The 21,133-nt window shown below is 48.3% G+C and overlaps 1 protein-coding gene across 1 annotated transcript in view; it reads left to right on the top strand.

The window, feature by feature from the left end:
• Positions 1-200: 200 nt before the first annotated feature.
• Positions 201-21,133, top strand: part of SCML4 (Scm polycomb group protein like 4) — a gene marked incomplete at its 3' end in the record, with an annotated part of 71,818 nt that continues 50,885 nt past the window's right edge. The window contains exon 1 of the mRNA XM_082305944.1: positions 201-316. The remainder of the gene's footprint in view (positions 317-21,133) is intronic.

Raw genomic sequence — 21,133 nt, forward strand, 5'->3', positions numbered from 1 at the left:
CAGATGCTAAGTCGAATTTTTATTCTTAACTGAAAACCGAAGGGAGCGATACTGTTCATATGCTGGGTTTTTCCTTTGAGACTAACAGGCATCTAGCCTATGAGAGACACTGAGGAGCATACTTTAGCAGAGTTGTTTATGTTTGTCTTTTCAGGTGTTTTAAAGGTAACTTTGAGAGAGGACAGAGCACGGGGATGAAGTGGGTGCGCGTGCCCGGCTAGCCCTGCCGGTCCCTCCCTAACTCCCCAAGCCTCCGCCGCCGCCCCAGCCCGCAGCCCACCGCTCACTGACGGAGGGTGAAGCCCGGCGTGGTTCAGTGAGTAATTCAGCCTTTGAGATCTGGGTGCCGTTTGCCTTTCCATAGCTGGCGAATGGCTGCGAGCGTTGGTTTCTTTGCCTCGGGTTCATCCTTCTGGCAGCGGTCTGGCAGAAAGAAGTTGCTTTTGGTTTTGGTGCATGCGAGGCTTGTGGCAGGACTATAAAGTTAATCTGGTGAGCTGCAGAAGGAAAGTTGTTTGAATTCTCTGCTTGGAGGGGGATTTCTGTTTAATCCTGGGTTTATTTCAGGAGGCTTCTCAAGACGCTTTGCTCAAGGATAGTCCAAGGGCTTTTCAAATTGAATAAAGGCACAATGGGAAACGTAAAGCAGGTAAAGGGGGGGTTAAGTAGCAAATACTTGGAAAGCGGGGGGATGTTTTTATTTGTGGGAGCAGGACTGGAGTCCAAAAAGTGTCTTTGTGCCACAGGAGTACTTACAGCATCCTCCACCACACTGTGCTGCCAGTCCTCGGTCCAGCTAAGCACCCCAGGCTCAATCAGCCAGTGGTGTAAATCAGCACAGCTTCCTTGGCTCCAGCCTCATCTGACACCAGCTGAGGATATGGCTTGGAGATTTGCAAGTTCAGGTTTTGTGATCTTATTTGGATGAGGTGTGTCCCAGTCCTCTCCAGCTGCAGGTGACTTTTTATTTTAATGCAGATGTCACACTGATTTTCCAGATAAGGCAGAGCCCCTCTGCCCCATCATAAAAGTTATTTAGCTGATGCATGTGTTCTTCAGATTAGAAAGGCTGGCAGAGACATGAGCTTTTTCATGATGGGGTGTGGAAGAGGGACAGGAAGAAAATCTACCAACAGAAAAAGTACATGTGCTGAATTAGATCAGAAACTCTACAGAGGGTATACCTTGATAAATGCTTGGTTGATGTAGCACAGTGACTCTGATGTTTCTGTGATTTTGTTTATTGGAAATGTTTAACTCAACTACTTCCCTATACTTGGTGGAAAAGAGTGGGTAGAAAGAGGCAATTTTCTTTCTTGGGCCATCAGTGCCTTGCCCTGAGGTTTCTCACCTGCTGGGAACACAGGTGCTTGATGGTGGCTATGGTACCTAGAAAGAAGAAATTGCAGTAGGATGCTTTTCCCTCAGTTCATTCCCTTAGTTCTTTGCTTGTCATAAAAAATTGGTTTCTTGATACATACTAAAAAAAAAAAAAGTTTAAAAGGGAAACACCGTAGAGCACCCCATCATGGTACGTGGGTGACACCCCAAGCTTCAGGAGGCTGAGATGTGTCCTTACACAAACGTCTCTCCGATGCCTTCCCTTCCTTGAATTTAAGATAACATAAAAAAAAGGAAAAAAGCAAGAGAGGTCACAGGTTGTAGGGTGAAACAAGGAAGCGAGGCGTGGGATGGATGCTTGGCTGTTCACAGCCTGGGAACAGGAGACAGGCAAGCCCTGCCAGCTGGGCTCCTGCCCGCTCCCTCACCCAGCCCCGCTGGGACAACGCAGGTGAGCAAGGGGCTCGCTGCTGGGACGTGGGCTGCCTTCGTCAGGGACGCATCCATCCTCCTCGTCCCTGGCCATTGCGGGACCTGTCAGCACCCTCACAGCCTCCCCCAGCGCCCAGCTCTGGCGGGAGCTGACCCGAACCCCACAGCAGAAAAGGGGATGATTTAGCAGATTCCCCAGCATCACCACTTCTCACTGGGCTCTCACCAGGGGTACCCAGGGGCTCCTTTCCTGCTGTGGACTGAACTCACGTCACTAAGGCTAGCCAATATTCCTAGCTTTAGTTTGAAAACATCCAGGGTACTTTAGTACTAGAGACCAAGGCATGCTCCCCTCCTGCAAACGGCAAGGAACCCACGCAAGCCTGGGAAATAAATGCAAGGCATAAAAGCATGGTTCAGGTAAGGAAGACCTTCAGGAAATAATTGTAAGAATAAGACAGCAATGATTTCTGTTAAAAATTGAATGAAGCAAAATATTTTTATTTGATAACACGGAAGTCACAAAGCCCTGTTTTTTTCAGGGGGATTTAGTTCACTGTCATAAAGTATGCTTAATGGCATCATGATGTTTTTTGAAAGAAGAACATAATGATGAAAAGAAATACTCCAATTCTCTAAAACCCTGCCCTACTTCTCTCCCTACAGCTTTAAAATGGTGCAAAGGAGGAGTCAGCTTTATTTACATAAAACACTCCCAGCTGAGTTCTCCAGCTGACCATTAAGAGCAGCTACAGTATTTAATAGGTGACAGTCACCACTGGGCTTCCTGCAGTGAGAATGAGCAAATAATTGGTTTACTTATGCAAAGAAAAATTTTCCAGGCTCACCTTAAAGGGAAAAATGAATTACCTATATTAATTCTGTTGTAACAAGTCGCCTCATGAGGAATCGGTTTCCTGTGCAAAGGAAGCAAAATTCTGTCTTTATTTTGCTGTGCCTTAAAAAAACCTCATTCAAAATTGTGCCTCAGGGGATTACACACTGCTCTGCCAAACAGAATCACAATATGTGGGTGCCTTAAAGGTACTGGCTCAATTTGCTATTGACTAGTAAAATTGAAAATAACGTACAATCTAAGCTAGCATCTTTGCACCAAGTTTTCCTATTGATAAAAATGAAGGAATTGACAAAAGAAAGGATGATGTGCAGTGAAGGTGGGGTTAAAATTCACTAATTAAAGATCTAAACTTCTGATATTCTTTTTTTTAATAAAGCCTTGTAAAGATGATGAAACTGTAAGTCGTTCATTAAGATTGACTGCTCCCTTTAGGAACTAGTGTAAATTTGGCCCGAATAAAGAATTGCCCAGAGACAGTCTGGATGTGTAATTATGTTCCACTGAAGGATGAATAATTCCTCTTGAACTGAACCGTTTGCTGCTGCCCTGCAGTTTATCCTGACCCCATCTTTAAAGGTGATTCTCATTGTACAGGAGAAATGATGCTATAAATGCCAGCCTTTTGCTCTCCGCCTGTTTGAGTTTGTTACTCTGTGCAATTTGGGTCTGGGAAGCAAAGGATGGGGTTTCCTTTCTGTCCCCGGTCGGCAACGGGGCCAGGAATATGCCCTGGTTTCCCACCCCTCTTACCTGGCCCGTGTGCTGATGCTGGTGCACTCTTGGCATTTGAAATGTCAGACCAACAAAAACATCCACAGCTGTTGCTCTTGTTGCTTCAAATATTTATATACATGGGGCTCCCAGGAGTATTCCCCTGCATTTTCTTGATTTATGACAGGTGTGACTAAAACTGAGCATTCGGGGTTGTGCCCTTAATTGCTCTCAGTGTTTTGGTTGCCGTATTCCTTGCAGAGAGTCTGCTCCCACCTGTGCACACGGACCTTGGGCATCCACGCAGCTCTGCTGCGGCTGGGGGCAGGAGGCAAAGGGAGCTGCACTTGGAGCAGGGCAGGGAAAAGCCCAAGGTCTCACTGCTCTGCAAACCTTGTCCCAGCATGTGGGCACCACACGCCTTCTCGCCACCAGGCTGTAGCTCCTGGGTCCCAGCTCAGGAGACGGGCAGCTGGCTAGGGCCACCCACAGCTCTACCCCAAATGAACGCCAGCAAAGACATGCTTTTCTCCACATCTGGAATCGGTGCTGCACCTGAAGCGGTGCCCAGCTCTGTACGCCGGTTCCCACCTCGGCACAGGATGCCGGGGAGCAGCAGCAGCTCAGCGGCTGGGGCTTGGCAAGCATGTGTGTACACCTCGCTTTCCCATGGAGAGCCGCCAAGGGTTAATCCTGCAGCACGTGCAGTGATAGACGATTCCAGCATGACCCGATGCAACTTCGTGCTTGCAACTTCCTCAGTGATCTCAAGCAGCACAAGTAATTTGTAAAAAATCAGCTATATTTCTCTTTGACTTGCTCCTTGGACCTGAGCAGCACGTGTGCACATGCCTTTTGCCAAGGAACCGGACTGCAAGAGCTGCCCTACCTCTCTGTTGTATAAATACCTTTTGCTGATGCTTGCCTCCATCTCTCCATGCTTCTGCTTGTGCATCAACAGGGTGAAAGAGGTACTACAAAATGTGGCGTGTTTGACTTGGTGGGAGGAGCAGGGAAGGTGCGAGATGCTTTCTTCTTTCACTCCATCCTCCTGCAGATGTTATGCACCTGAGGTTTCAATGCAGAAGCTAATTGTGAGTGCTTTTGCTTTCACCTGATTTAGATTTAATGGCAGGTGAGGACATGCTGTCCCCACACCCCAGGCCTTGCAGGGCAGATTCCCAAGAGCCAGTTTCCCCACACGTGACAGGGCTCTCTGCAGGCTGCAGTGAGCCTTTCCTACAAGGGAAGTCCTCCCAGAGCAGGTCCCTGGAGGAAGATGCCAGCCTGAGATGTCTCCGAGCAGCCGAGCAGGCTGGCTTGCAGGCAGCTGTCTGTGCGAGGGGCTCTCGGTCTGCTAGCAGGAGGAAGCTGCCATGTCCCCATGATGCAGGAGAAGTCCTTGGTGACCTGAAAGCCTCTAAGCAGCGTTGGCCCCCAATGATTTCTTCCTGCCTGCCTGCCGGGGAGGACACCACAGACAGGTAAGTTTTTAACCCAAGACCTTGTCTTGTGACACAGGCAGATTTATTGAAAATTATGGTGGTTGTCATCACGAGAGGCTCTAGGGAATGTTTAGGCACTCTATAAACTCACAGTCAGAGGGAATGTGTCACTCAAACACTGCAAGCCTATCAAGGCAGGAGAGAGGAAAGGTGGGAGCGAGGGACCACCACTGGTCCCGTTTGCTGGGTGTGCCATTGCCACCTCCTCTCCCCTTGCCACAAAATCAGTCTCTCAGGTGCCCTCCTGCTCCCTGAGTGCCTCCTGCTGCTCCCTGTCCCCACAGAGTGGCCCGGATTTGGGGCAGAGCGGGCACACCTGAGCCGGCACTGCGCCCTGCAAGGGGCAGTGGAGGCTCTCCCAGGGAGGCAACTGAGGGGCACAGCCCTGCCAGGACGGGCGCAAGCAGGTTTGGGTTGGGGGCTCTGTTTTATAGAGTCGGTGTGTAAAATGATGTGATTTCCAAAGTATACCTTGGAGATTTGCAGCCGTCTGCACCTGCGGGCACTGTGGGGAGAGAAACGCACCTCGGTGGAGAGAGAGCAAAGATTGGGGAGGGAGGCTTCAAACCTGGCCAGAGACAGTACGGGGACAGAAGAGATTTTGAAAGGAGAGGCAATCACTGAACAGGGGAAAGGGGAGCTCTGGGGTCTTAGCTAAGGACAAACCCAAAGGGCAATGTTACAAAAGGGGATTCCCCATTAAGGACAGAGATTGCTTGGTATTTTTTTCCTCTGCTACCTTTTTTGCTTGGGGCTGAGCTGCAGCTGCGTCTGGCCATCCCGGGCTGTCCTGCCAGGCAGCCAGGCAAACACGGTGGTGGTGCTGGCCGCTCCGTCTCGGCTCACACCCGGCTCTGCACGCCCTCACCGCTGCACCCTCAGGCTTGGACAGAGGCACCAGCCCAGAGCGAACGCAGGGATGCTGGAGAGACCTCAGGGCTTTGTTGGTGACTCCTGGGAAAAGCCTCACAGCAGTCAGTAGGGATGCAGCCCAGCAGAGTGCCGTGGAGTTTAATGGTAGATAAGGCCTTTCAATATGTATATCTGCATATATCCATGAGCATGTATGTGCATAGGAACCATCCTATTGAATGGTGCAATAGAGATAGAGGATTTTTCCTTGTTTTCCATCTGAAAGAGTAAACAAGTGAATCTGTTACTTAATTTATTTTCACTAGGAAGAAATGTCTGCGGAGGACACGTCTTGTGGAGGACACATCCATTTGGCATGGCATCTTAAAAATCATACACAGGGAACTGAAGGAGGACTTCAGTAATACCATATCTGATGCATTTTTAAGATCTGTTTACCATATAAGATGCCTTTCCTCTGCCTCGGAAAAGCGCAGACTTGGTGAGGGCTCTTGTCTTGCAAATGTCAAGTGAGGCTTCTCAAGAGAGCATCCATGAGAAGAAATGGCGCAAAAGGTCTCCCTCCCCTTTTCTGCGCCAGGTGCCACTGGGGGAAGGGCTTACATTTTGGTGCCAGGAAAAGAGAGAGTTGCAGTGGGTGGCCCATCTTTTCAAGGCGAGCGTGTTCCCTCCCTGCAGCTGGGCACCTGCCGAGGAGGCGGTGAGCGAGCGAGCGGGGACGGTGCACGGCCCTGCTCTGTCCCCAGGGGACTGGAGGGACTCCAGTGCCACTGGCAGGGAACAGCAATGCAACAAATAGAGCTTCAGTGCAGATGTGTAGTAAACACACACACAGAGTAAAATAGAAGAGAGGATGTCTTCAAGAAACTGTTTATGATCATTATTTATGTATATGTGGAGACTCAGTACCCTTTCCCCTGTTGCCTTAAAAAAATGTTTATAGCATTTATCTCCTGATTTCCTCTGGCAGCCTCCATCTATTTCCCTATAAACGATGAATGAGAGATGTGCCTAGTAACTGTCTCTTATGGCTCAGTAAATACTTGAATTTATTTGCATATTAAGTCAGCCACGTTTATATTGTGTTCGCTAAATGCAGCAACACGAAATACTACACAGAGGAGGCTAGTCGGCCATTAATGTGCGGAGGATTTATGTGAATGACTCCCTTTAACATTAATGGAAGTTATCTACACAAATCGCCTTCCAATGGGGGAATAGACCATAATATATGTAAATACATATTACTCACTGTTGTTTAGTCATTCAAGAGGATGCTTAGCAATCTAAAACACCACGCTGGTGCTGATACTCGATCAGTTTGCTTTAACATGCAGGAAGGGAGGGTGCTACTCGTGTAGGGTGTTGTGTCGCATCTGAGCTGGCACACGCTTGGAGGTGGCTGCAGTCCCTTGGGCTTCAGTGGGGCACAGGGGAGAAAAGTTTTTCAGGGTTGAGTCCTTGCTGAACCAGTGTCCTGTGTGGGAGCGGGGGCAGCTCTGCTGGGTAGGATGCAAGACCTGGGAGAAGATGGTTTCTCTGTCCCTCATAAGCTCCCAGTGCGGCTGGATAAGGCATTTCCCGTCAGTGAGCAGCATGGCTGGGCTCTACCCATGCATGAGGTGTATTATGTTTCCTTTCCCAAAAAAAGTATGCCCCCCCTGCAACACTGGGAGCTTTGCTGCCAGCTGCCTGGAGCCCCCGGGTGCCGCTGGACTGGCCCTGCCTTGCTGTGGAGGCTGCAGACATGGGCAAGGTGTGCTCCAGGGAGAAACCAACTTTGCTCTTCCTCTGCATGTCTATTTTTCACCTTTCTTGTCTGCCTGAAACACAGTGGTGTGCCTGGGGGGGTGCAAGTCTTGCTGAGCCCTCAGCTCAGCTCAAACCCCTTTGCCCAACCAGAGCAGGAAGGGTACGTGGTGAAGGCTGAAGCCAGGTGCCCTCAGCCTGCCTTGGGGCAGAGCCTTTTCCTTACCTACCTGCTGCTCAGCCCTGCCTGCTCCCCAGGGTGGCTGAGCTGAGCGGAGCAGAGCAGCTATTCTCTTTACTTATTCACAATCGTGTGTCCGATTTCAGGCTGGGAACTGGGGCTTTTCTGTGGCTTCCCAGCTATGCCAAGGTGAGGCGTGGTGGCTTTGACTGAGTTTCACAGTGAATGTTACTGTTCGCGGCGCTGAAACTGAAAACCCGCAAGTCCTGGTGAGGTGGAGCTGTGCTGTTTGTCAGAGGCGTGTTTTAATCCGAACCTGCCCTTTCTACAGCTCCCTGGGCCCAGCTCGCCTCCTGTGGACCTCTGCTCCGTTAGCATGGGTGCATGTATTGTCCTGGGGCCAGGATGGGAAGCCCCACTCTTGGCTTGCTGGTGAAGGTTGGGACTGGGACTGGGCAGCCAAACCTTGGCTGCAGTTGCCGTCCCCTCAGCTGTCTCGGCTGCAGGAGAGCAGTGAGCTGAAAAAGATGCTCCCAGTTTTCTGGCCATGCTGTCCTCCTCACTGGCCCTCCCTTCTCAGCCACAAAGCCCTGTGCAAGTGCTGAGCATCTTCTTTTTCCTATCAGCCAGAGGAGACAGAAGCCGGGCAGGTGAACAGTGAAAACCTCGTGGTAAGAGGACGAGCTCTGGAGGCATCTCCACCCTCGCATTTGTGCACATGGCACTGCTGCCCCGCTGCTCAGGAGGCACCTCACAGGTCTAATAGTCCAGGGACATTAATCACTTGTTGCTTTTTCCTTGATTGTGTTTATTTGACACACATTAATGTGTTTTGTTCCTCATGGGATTGCTGTAGTTGTGTGAGGCCACTCAAGTTAAGCCTGTGCAAATATCCTTCCCTCTCAAAACATGGGCTTTTTGGGTGATGCTAAAGACTAAACAGAAAACGTAGCTCTTCTATTCTTTGCAGCTGACTAGATGAAGGTAAATGCGGTCTGAAACCAAAAATCAAGTAATTAGGCTAATGGGACTGATCACAACGTTACTATTCACATGCAGCCACATCTATTGCTCCAAATGCCCATCTGAGGCTGGAGATGGGCTCATTACCCAGCATTATGTTAGGCAGCCTCACGTCCTTGCCAGCCTGGTGGGGTACCCAGCACCCCTCGCCCTGTACTCAGGGCTGGGCAGTAAAATCATCTCTCATCCCAGATCCAGCTGCGAAAACCTACATGAGCAGAAATGCGCTTTTGCTGCCACGAGGCGCTTAGGCACCGGGCTGTTCATGCCATGCAGCTTGGTCGAGTAGGCAGCCGCATCTCGCCCCATCCCTGCATGGCCACAGGTGTATGCGTTTACTACACGAGCACTCAGGAGCTCGCGTGTGTCAGGGCACCCTGCAGCAGGCATGAAGGTGCGTTGGTGGCCTGTGCCAATCCTCCAGGATGATTGGTTTTGAGCTGTGCGGTGTGAGAGGAGACTCCTGGGACAAACCTTCAACTTCAGAGACATTTTTATTAACAAGAATATTAGAGATGATAAAATTCCTGCAATCTCAGGTGTTTCACAACTTTTATTAAATTTACCTGCCATGGTTGCTACCTATGATTTCTAATTAAATGAGGTTATTAAACTGGAAGACAATATTGCAAAAATTATGATTGATCTTTTATCCTTACCCATTATTTTTACACACTTAGCAGTGGCAGTCTTTGTTGACAACAGGGACTGACACTGAGCTGGCAAAGAAACTCAGTTACTTGTCATTGCTGAAAAGAAAGATCTGCTCAGATGAGCTACCATTAACCTCGTGGCAGGGCTTTTGTCTCTCCGGCAGCTTAGATTGCATGCAGCAAGTGGGTCTGTCCAGGGAAGGGTTGATACAGGTATTTATTTACCCAGGTAGGCAGGAGGCTGCCCCATGCCAAGGAGAAAATGAAGGGTGGTCAGGGTGTGCGGTCTGGAGGGAGGCACGCAGGAACATCTTCCTCTGCGAAGTGGGGAGAGCAGGACTTATCAAGGCTTCTGGCAGGTGATTTATTCTAATTAATTTGGAAGCTCTGGAGTTCTCCCAAGCTCATTAATATTTAGCTCTGCAGATGCAGAGGTCTCATGCATAGGGACATATGGGAGGGGGTGATGAGCACAGAGGAGCCCATCGTCCTGCCTGGGTGAAAGCTTCAGAGCAGGCAGGGAACCAGGAGGGGAAAGATGTGAGGCTCCAGCCCCTCTTGTGTGCCCGTGGGGACTGGGGCATGGTTTGGAGAGTGCGGCCAGTGGTGAGCCCCACAGGAGGCTGCACGGAGGGAAACGTCCCCTGGGGCTAGAGAGCGGGAAAGCTCGCCAGAGCAGGCAAAAATTGCCTTGTGTGCCCACCTTTGTGCTTTAGGACATCAGACTAGCTGGTTTTCCCATACATCATGTGAGATTACAGCAACATTATATAGGTCCAAAGGCGAATACAGTTATTTCTGCCATCAGTGCCAGCACGCGGGTACGTGTACAGCCGCGGGGGCACTCGTGTCTGGCACAGGCATGGAGGTGGCCGCCCACCCACCACGCTGCTGCATGGCCCCGTGAGACAGGATTCCCCCATGGGCACCGGCCGCTGCAGGGGTGGGCCGTGCCCTGCAAGGAGGTATTTGTCCCGGAGAAGGGTTTCCTCCAGGCTCACAAATAATCCTTCAAAAGAGAGGGAGCGAGAGGGAGCAACAGACCATGCAGCAATCTTTCTTTGCTCATTTGAACGTTTCAAATGATGCCTTTAACCACATTTCATTGCCTCCTTTCTTGCTGATACAGTTAAAGGATGAAAACTGCGAATTTTTCTTGAACTGCGCTGCTGTTTTCATTTACGCAACAGGTTTGCCCATCCCAGTTGCCTGATGGTTGGTTGTATTTTCACAGCTAGGTGAAAGTGCAGAGGAGCTGGAACTGGAAAAGATGGTCTTGCTGTGTGCTCAGCCTGTGTCCCAGGCTGTGACTGCAGCTTTAATTACCGTCCGATTAAGAAGTGTTGCTAATCAGAGGTATTTTAATGATTACTGTTAGTAAGTCTGGGAGACAGTGCACTAGTTTTTTATGATTTCTTTTTTTATTCTGCCAACAAAGAAATAAATGGCAACAGAATAAATAAATAAAGTCAGTCTCTGAAAAGGTCACATTTGCCTACAGTCATAGTCAATGTGCCAGTTTCTTATGCTAATTTTGGGGCAGTGAAAAGCTTGACACTATGGTCCTGCTGCCTAGTGATTGCTGGAAAGGGCAGCTCAGGCTGGTCAACATCAGAGTGTTAAAGCATCGGGAGAGAAATGATGTGCTGGGAAGGCCAGGAGAGTGTGCTTCATAAAGGAATGCAAAATTAGAGGAAAGCGGAAGGAAAATGAAATAAATAAAGTCTGAAATCCCTCCAGGTATTCAGGAGGCTCCATTCATCATGCGCTGTGGATGGCACCATGCTGCAGCCTCTCGCAGGCTCATTGCAAGTGGGGAAGATCCCTCTGAATGAAGTATGTTAAAATCATCTCTTCTGAGAGATGATAAAGGAGCTAAGAAATCTTGGGGGGAAAAACAGGATAAACTCCACATGGAAAAAATGGCTTCAGTCAAAGAATTTGGGGCATAATGATGACATTGATGGTGTTGGGTCCCGTATGAATTATAACACGAGAGTAAATCTGACTTTGGGCTTTAAGATGCAGAGGTTGGAGTTTGCAGTGGGGCACTTTGCCTGTCCCACTATAGCTGTCTTAAACACAACTGATTCACTGGCATTTAGAGACTGCCTTGGATTTCCAAGAGAGATACAAGGAGCATTTCAATCTGCTGTTTTCTTTCCCTTGCAATTTCACAGAGATTTCATGAAGAGATACATACTAATTAATTGTCTCAAACACTGTACTGCCCCAAAGAGCTTATAACGTGGCCCTGAGTGATGTGGTCACATACACAAACCAAAAAAAGGATGACTTACCTCCGGCCAACGTCCCCATCCCCTACGCAGGGGCAGGCAGAGTGAACTATGACCTGCAGATATTTTATCTGTCTCATAATCAGTTGTGCTTTCTCACTGGCAGAAGAAAGAGATTAAAAGTTGAAATGTTTTATTGAACAATTTTGAAATTATTCTGCAGGGGAGAGACGTGCCCAGGACCCAGAGGTGCTTATGAAGGCTTCTGGGTTAGGGAGATTTGAGGGATGGGGGAGCAGAGCAGACCACCCTCCTGACCAGGGCTCGCGCAGGCACCCTGCGCGCTTCTCACCGAGCGCCCGCTGCTCTCGGCAGGAGGTGGAGGTCTGCCTTCCCGGGGGAAATCAGGTGCCACTGGTCGGGACTGTGTGTTGCTTCTCTAGGGATTCACATACCGGGGCAGTCCTCAGACACTGAGCAGCTCCTGGAGGCCCCGCTGCCGCTGAGTGTGAAAACCTCTGGGCTAAATCAGAACATGACGCAGTGGGCAGCTGTCGTTAGCTCAGGGCTGCTGTGTGCCTCAGTCTGTGCATGGAGACACTTCTTCCTTGGCACCTCCAGGTATTTCCAACTGTGATGAGTTGTCTTTGCTACTCAAATTGTTGTCCCAATTAGAAGAAATGTAGCCAGGAGTGGAAGATATTGCCATTCTGTGTTGGATACATCTTGCCAATTTTATGATACAGACATAGAAAAAATGAAAATAATGATATCTCAAGAACCACTGAACAATTCAATGTATTGTGGGGAAAAAAATCACCATGTGCAATACAAGCTCTTCTGCAGTCCCACAGAGCGCCGTCGTGGAGGCTTAAGCCAGACTGCAAGAGCATACATGCCTTCTGCTAGTGCTCTGTGTTGCTCTCACCAATTAGTGTTGGAATTACATGGGGGCTGAACTTTGTGTGTAGTTTCCATAACGTACCTGAAAGCTTTCCATTAGTTCCCCTCAGAGCTGATTTGGAAGTGTGCCTTCTACTGACTGGCACCTGCAAGCACAAACCAACTGAAAATTCATTCAATGGGACCTTTCACCCGGGGTGTGTTTTTTTAAAGAACAGCAAAAGCAGACATTTAATCAGTACAATTTTGCAAAATGTATTGCTCAAGGTGTGCAGACGATGACACACAAGCCAGCTGGAGTGGTTTTGCTCTGAGTATTGAGTTTCTAGGTGATGAAAACGGTGTTGTTGGCAAACACAATGTAAAACTCATCTAGAAAACAGGAAATAGTGGTTCGTTGGAGGGGGAAATGGATCAAAACAGCTCTGAAAAGTGAAGGTTATATGTTTATTTAGAAAATGAATTACAGATATAATCAAATGGGGGCAAACTCTACTCTTGTGTGCTGTACTCTTTAGTAACCAGCCCCAGTTAGCAAAGCTTTGCTCCCCAGTCACAGTGAGTCACACCTTGCTAACTTGCCACATGGTGTTCCCATGGTTCAGTCTTAGGTCTGGGATATTTTGCAGTTTCTCAGCATGTTTTTATTCCAGATGTATCCGCTCTGCATCTTGAGAGCCACCTGCAGCCTCCCCCAAAGACAGACTCGGCATCCATGCAGACAGCAAGCCTCCGAGCAGCCAGAGCTTGCCTTCCCAAAGAGAGGTGGGCCAGGGCAAAATCACAGCTTATGGCCCGAAAGACCACCATCACCCTCGGCCAGCCTGCCCAGTGGCCACTCAGGCATCAGTTTTTCTTCTGAAGTGGGAAGTGGTGGCAGTGGGGTGACTGTCTTGTTCCCAAGCAGTCCTTTGTAACACAGCAGACTCTAGCAAGTGATGCACGTGCTTTTTTCTGGTCCTGAACTCAATGATTAAATGAATATCCTTTTATTTATGCCATCCAATTACAACGTTAAAATGTGGTTTGAATATAAACCTATCTCCCGTGCATGGAAGTGAAAGCTTTGAGCATCTTCAGAAGCTGTGGTCCCCGAAGTCTCTTAAGACAGAAACATAAGAGCTACTCCAGTTTATGCCAGAAAAAGATGAATCTTTTATAAGTATTATTTTTCAAAATGTAATATAAAAGTGCAGCAGGTCCCTAAGGAATAAGGATAACTTTATGTGAGAAATGTGTGAAATTCCTGCCCTCTGTCTAAGAAAAGATATTCCCCTATTGACTTTTGTAATATCACTTCTTCAGATTTAGGGGGTTAATTTATTTCCTGGGTATCTGTGGTAGGCATATCAGCTGGTATGCACAATCCAGCCAAGTGTGTTGGTGTTGGAGAGAAATCACCCTGGAGTCAGTGGCTGGATATTACTGGTGACAGAAAAGGAGGCAAAGCATGGGGTGGTGCAGGAGCAGGGGGACTGGACACGGCTGCCGAGCCCCCTGGGGGTCACCCTCATGCTGCTGGGATAGCATTTGTGTGGGACAGGAGAAGTAGTGGGCTGCTTCTTCAGTGCTCAGACTGTCTGTACAGCACATTTTAATGGAAAGGGGAGTGTCCCACTTCTTTTTCCAAAGTGGGCACATTAGCCCTGGTGATTTCATTCCGTAGACATAATTTGACAAGGAAGGAAGCACAGAAGTTTTATTCTATATTGTGGGCTCAAGAAAGGTAGGGAATGATGGGGGTTATACCCAGGACAGGGGCTGTCTCTGTGTTAAAAATGTATTTACTTGGCAAAGTAATTGAGGATGATAGTATTTAAGCCATGATGAAATGCCTAGAGTAGCACAGGAGGCAATAAATGCTAGAAAAAAACCATCTAGACCACCTCAAGTTGCTGATCATGACAATTTTCTCTTTTCCACTATAAAGTTCACTTGTATTTCTTATTATACCACTGGAGGTCCACTGGATCTGGGGAAGATGGGAAGTTTTTCAACTTGACTCTAGTTTCTTTGCTAGTGACTGTTTCTGCCAACTCCAGATGATTTCAGGGATCAGCCCAGGTTGTGCAGCCCACTTTGGCCCTCACGCGGCAGACGTTGCGGAAAGGCTGGGGCTGGGGCACCGTTGGCAGGGTCGGTGGGAAGCAGATTGATGTCCTGACAGCATTTTGGGGGTGGAAAGTTCTTTCTCATCCTGTGCTGGGTTTAAATCACAGCCATTTCACACCAAGCCAGTGCCCTGGTATCCAGTGTATGAGGTTGGGATGGAGTTGCCCTGTGAGGAATACACACAACATGGGAGAGCCGTGACAGCAGATGATGAGAAGCTAGGACCTCACATTAGGTAACAGTCTGCCATCGAGGGGCCATCTCCTCATAACAGAGCACCCCCTTTTATAAATAGAAAAGAGGGAGAGCTCTCAACCTTCTCTGCTCTGCTTAATATTAGCATCCTCCCTAGCTCTCATCCAGGCTGCTCCATCCAACTCTCCCACGACAAATCTGTGGCTCAGGGACCAACCTTAGCCACATGGATGCAAGCTCCAATGTGCTCCTGAGCCCTGGAGGTAGGCATTAGTTCTGCTCCTCTTTTATTTAGTAGTCTGGCTGTAGTTAGAGAGAATCCTGCTTGGTCCTGAGCGTGACAGGGACTGGAGTTTCATGCTCCCATGTGCTGGGGAGTGCCCAGGCAGGGGATGAGCGGGGCTGGGGTGAGTCTGCCTCTTTTGCTGCTTTCCGGCCCTTCCATCCCGATGCAAGGAAATGTTTCCAACAAAAGTTTTATTGCATCTTGCTCTTTAACTGCAAAACGTTCACTTAAAAAAATTTTTTTAATACATTGTGGTTTCCCAAAATTTCCAGGCACTCTCATTGCAGCGTGCACCAGGCAAGTTGGGATAACCATCCTGAATTATTGCACATCTGCTTGTTGGTATGATGCTGGTGAGACTTTCTTTCCGCTGCCTATTTCTATTTATTCTCCTCCATTACCTCCACAGAAATGTGTACAAAATCCCTCCTCAACTTGTCCTGTCCCAAATGCACCTGAGAGGGAATCTGTGTGGTGAGAGGGCAAGTAGGATCTAGAAAACTAAGTAGTACGGGGATATTGCCTCCTCCCTGCCCATCTCTAGCCATCTGACTTGAATACATTGACCTTCTCTGAGTTAGGTACCTGGTCCTTCTTCCTGCTACATATAAATGTCAAACTCTTGTTTTGCTGCAGGAAGGGCAATGCGTAGCTGGTTCAAGAAAACATTGGAAGCAGTTTAGGGAAATTATCTAGATATTTGGATCTTTCATTGGAGTCAGCTAGCAGCTTTGCGAGGCTTATCCATTTATGGCAGAGATAGTTTGAATATGTCCCACAAATGTAAAAACTACAGAAAACTGAGGGGGGAAGGGAAAAAAGCAAGCCGTTATAAAAGAAGAGGCCAGAGTACTGCCAGACAAGCGAGAGAGGAAAAATATGAGTATCGGCCAATTACAGACTCAGCTGGAGAACTGAAATGGCCATAATATAAATGTTGCTCATTTCACATTCATTTGTTCCAAATCTTTGCCCCTGAAAATTTAACAGAGAGCAGAAAGGATCCGTGGCTTGTGGGTGATGAAAGCATCTGGTTTCTGCGCGAGACACAGAAGATGAGAAAGAAAGTAACTGCATTCAAAAGACAAGTTGGTGCCTTCTTTGCTGGTCTGAAGGTTGTAGATAAATAAGATATTGCTTTGTGTGCCTGTAGTTCAAGGAGGGTTAGCTTGTTAACCGCGCAAGTTCCCTGGTAACAAAGCTAATGGCAGGAGGGGACTTCTGGAAAGCAACCTGTAAATTACACTGGCAAAGTGTGTGATCAGAAACAAGGGCGTTTCAACTAGCAGTTGCTTGGCTGAATATGTGAAACAGGACCTGCTGCAGTAAAAGCCCAATTTAAATTTAATTGCTGGTTCAGAATCACAGCCTCAGTTTTACGGGCTGAAGCCCTATCAGGGCTACAAACATTCATGGATTTACAGAAAGATTTGTTCCAGTGTCATCTAATTAATTAATAACAGACATCCTGGGCTCTTTTGCTTCTCCAGCATTCAGGGTTTGAGCTGGGGAAACTGAGGCTGGAGGATCTTGGTGTTGGAAATCACATCTGGTAGTTCAGGGAGAAGAGAGCAATGTGCTCTCCATTACAGTCCTCCCAGTCCCTGAGAAACGCCACTTGGTCCCAGATTGCAGATGGCCAGAGGCAGGGCAGTGGGGAAGCAGGTGGAGGGCCTGTGGGACATATCTTCACCTGACTGCAGCCTGGAAAGGTAGCAGCCCTCCATGATACCTCCCTGCACCCGGAGGGACGCTGGTGCGGGATGCAGCATTCCATCAGCCTCCTGAGCAGGAGTGTAAGAGCCTGCAGAGGCAATGGGGCAGAGGACCTACCTCCTTCGGAAGCTTTGCAGCCTGTCAGCGCAAAGGGGAGGACTCTCAGGCGAGGTGGGGAAGGTGAGGAGATGCAGTGGAGGCAGGCTGATAGGAAGAACTGTCAAACAGCAATCCTGAGAGTGCAAGTCTGCAGGAGTAACTACTTGTATAACAAATACCAAACTTATAATACTCAGCTATCTGCCTCAGCTCTCCATCCTGTCCTTCTGAGCTAGCAGAGGGAGTTTTGCACAGCTCCTGGACTGCTCCACCTGCACTCCACTACACTTTACCACTCTCAGGATTTCAGGACAGGGGATTTTAAGAGGCTCTTTTTAGCAAACTGAAATGGCACTTCTACATACAGATGCTGAGGCAGGAGGCCTTGAGGTATTGAGGGAAGCGACTCGAGTTGTTTTGCCGGGACCTTGTCTTGCAAATGGTAAACCACAGTCTGAGGCGAAGACCTGCAAGAGGAACTCCACCCTCTCCTACAGCTTGTCGAGGTGGGAGACTGAGTCCAGGCACTGTTTTTCTTCTTGTTTCTCTGCAATATCAGAAGTGATGCTACTAGCTGCATGTTTCTTTCAATGAGAGGAGTGAGTTGCCTTTGTTTTCTTCCTTTTTTGCACACATTTGGCTTGACCACCTCAGCAAAGCGATCCTTACCACTCACATGGCCTCATCGCATCCATTTTTCACATCTTTCCTTCAGTGCTCTGCCCGCACTCGCTCGCTCTCCGTAAAGTTTCATTTCCTCAATTCCCTGCCACAGGCTACTTGTCTGCAACAAAAACGTCAGGCCAAATGAAGAAAGGTAAGATCAGGAGGCGAGGCTGGCCTCGGCTGCTCCTGGGGGTCCCATTCTCGCCAGGGTTTTCAAGTTCTTCTGGCTCATTAAGCAAACCTGAGTGAGAGAGGGCACATAGCTACTGCTCTACCTGCTGTCACCAGGGTGCTATCCTTCAAAAGAACACCTCCTCAAGGACAGCACCGTCACTGCTGCTGAATTTCACTTAAAAAAAATATCAGGCTGTAAGATGACACCGGGAACCATTTTTTCTTTCTTTTGCTCTTAGTAACAAGGAAAGGAGCAGACACCATCAATACGTTTTGTCTGGATTTTGAAGAATCCTGTGCTGTTTCTTACCAGTTCCCTGCCCCTTCATTAAGGCACCCAGACCATGAGAGGGAGGAGAGGGTAGGGTACAGCACTGGGCGCTGCTTGCATGATGCCTGGTCCTTTCCCACCCCAACACAGTCACTGTGAAAATACCAAACACAGCTCTGCAGGACCTGCTCTCAGCAGCTGCAGGGCCCCTTCTGAAGGGGGGAGCAGCCAGCGAAGCACCCGTGGCAGAAATGTTGCTGGGTTTCTGTTGCACTGGAACACATTTGCAAGAGTAAAAAGATGTTTTCTTTTTTGAACTCGGTTTGATCTGGATCCTCTGGCAAATTATTCAGCACATTTTGCAGCTGGAGACAGGCAGGTAAAAAGGGCTGAAACTAGCTGCAAGGATAAATGTGCTATTTCCCGAGATGCAAATAGCCAAGCAACAGTGTGCCAGCCATGTCCAGACTAGCTGCTGCGCCTCCTTCAGTACTCATGAAGCAGGGAACAAACAGAGCAATTAAGAGAACAGCCCCAGGTGGTTTCCTGAGCAGAGGAGAGAAGGACGCTTGGTTTTCTATAGGTTTGTGCCCTGCAACTGCCTGATTCGGGTGTCTGAGGGGGTGTCAGGTCTGATAGGAGCTTTTCTCAGCATTGAAGCTTTTATATTCTGTCTTCTGCTCTCACTTGTGCACATCCTTGACATCTCATAAGACAGCTGGCCAAAGCTGGGGGAGCACAAATGTGGGTCTCACATCTCTATCTATCTTTTACACATTTCCACCTCACCTGCAAACCTTTGCACCCTTTGCTCTCATGCCTCTTCAGGTCTGTTTGAAATGAGTCAACAAGTCCAAAAGTCATATGGGGAGTGAAGGAGAGCACAAGTTTGTGAATACATGAACTCTTACTCTGCAGGAAAGTAGACGAAAAAACATGCAGACCACCTTTTTGCCATGTGTGTCTCAGATGCAGAATGACGACACTGAAGGAAATCTTGCCCATCCCGCCCTCACCAGTGCTGCCGTTTCCCATAGTGTCTCTGGCTGACACGATGGCTCCAGGGCAAGGTAGACAGAGTACGCAGTGAGGGATGCTGTTACACGCTGCTTGGGATGCTGCTACTACTTTCAGTTCTATCAAGGAGAGTTAAATCTCTGCTGTGCTGCAGGGAGAAAATGATATATGGCTACCAGCTCTAACAGAACATTACACCTCATTAGAAATCCATGTTTTTACAGCCCAGAACAAAACCACATTCGCTCCTCCTTGTATCTGCTTACAGGCTTTGCTGTAGCACTGCTCTGTGTAGGGAGTACTCACAAACACCTCTTTTGAATACCTAAGGATCAGTCTCCTTAGGAGTGGCTCCAAGCAGAAGAAAAAGTGTCTGTATTTCCTCCAGCCTTTTCTAAACTGCTTGTGAGAATGTTTAAAATATGAGATAGCTGGCAAAATTCAACTGCTCTAGGAATTAAGAGGGGAAACACATTCTTTTGTCCAAGTGAGAGGTACTGAAATATTTTGTCCACTTTTCCTTGAGAAGCAGCATGTGGCAGTGGTTGGGACATAGGTGATGGGAGCAGGAGTCTGGACCCTGCCATCAGCTGGCCTTGTCCTGAGCAAGTCACTTCACATGTCTGGTTCTCCTCCTGCCTCTTGGAGGGGATGCTGTGGGACATGTGGGAGAAGCAAGACGCTGAAAGAATAGGAAGTTCCTCACCTGGGACCTCACAGGGAGTCTGGGAGAAGCCCAGGAATCTCAAGTCTTTCTTACCTGTGAAGCTTGAGTTTCCACTTCCAAAAAGGCAATGATTTCTTCTGCAATGCAATGTACTGTTAACCAGAAATTTCCTGAACACAGGATAAGACAGAACTGGCCGTTGCGGGCAGGCATGAGCGGCCAAGGGTGGAATTCACCCGGGCATTTAGATATCTAGATCTGAGCTTGTTTTCTTGGGCTCACTTTATAAACAGAACAAACATGTATATGTAAGACATCATTAACCTCATCCTAGTATTGGGTCTAAAATAGATGAGTCAAACCCAAATGGGATTAGTTCTGGATTAAGACACAAATAAAGGCGTCTACAAGGAAGTGACAAAGCCCCCACGGTAGTCAAATTGCACCTGTTCACTGGACCCTAGAGCCACTGAGCCCACCACAAAGTACATCTGTGTCTGGGCAGCTGAAGGGCTGCACACCTTCAACCACATTGGCTAGATCTCCACTGATACTGTGGGAGGTCAGACATCAAACACACAAAGACACCTCTGTGTAAGGGGTAGGCATTTGAATGTAGGCATTTAGGTGTCAATCTGTTATTGAATTCTTCCATATAACTAAATATAGTTGCCTAAAACGGTCATCTAGTGCCACCTGAGATGGCCTGAGGTGCCCAAGACATTTTGGCAGATATGACCCAGGGTGTAAGAGAGATTCCACCTGAAATGACTGGAGGCACCGATGCTGAGGTGACTGACAAACTGAGGTTTGAAATTAGGCAAGGTGAATCCCATGCTTTGTTCCCTCAGCTACCACAGATATTTGTCGTGTTTGTTTCTTTAATGATTGGTTTGGGAAAATGGGCCTTTCTACTCAGATCCTGTTGGCTCGAGTGTCTCAAGAGTTTTATGTAGAAATTCTCTTCCTGGGGTCAAAATGGGCAAGAGAGTCCCTCAAAGAAGCAGCTGCTTCTGACTTCAATCCCCAAGGCGATAGGCAAGAAAAGAGAAGAGCTTTGCAAATCACTGTAGAACTTCATGCCACAGCTGAAAACTATTCTGACCTTTCTTTGAGCAGTGGTGAGATGGGTGCTCTCCATGCAATGTCATTAGGCGACCACATCCAAACATGCAGAGAATATTGGTTCAATGCTTTTATTAGCAAAATTTCCTACTGTCTTCTTCACTAAACACTTACCTTTCATGTACTATGCGGTGCTGCTTTGGTATTCATGACAAAGAGATGTGTAACGCCTCACGTCCCTGAATACTACCCAAGAGGAGTATGCAGGTATAAAGCTTTGCTTCCACATCAGGCAATGCTTCTCATTTTGCTCACCTACTCTGCAGGCCATCATCTCCGAGCGGTCACAGTCAAAGGGCTGCCCTGCTGTGCACAGAGAAAGAGGGCAAAATAGTCCT

The sequence above is a fragment of the Platalea leucorodia genome, assembly GCF_965183815.1.
Source record: "Platalea leucorodia genome assembly, chromosome: 3".
Classification (NCBI taxonomy): Eukaryota; Metazoa; Chordata; class Aves; order Pelecaniformes; family Threskiornithidae; genus Platalea; species Platalea leucorodia.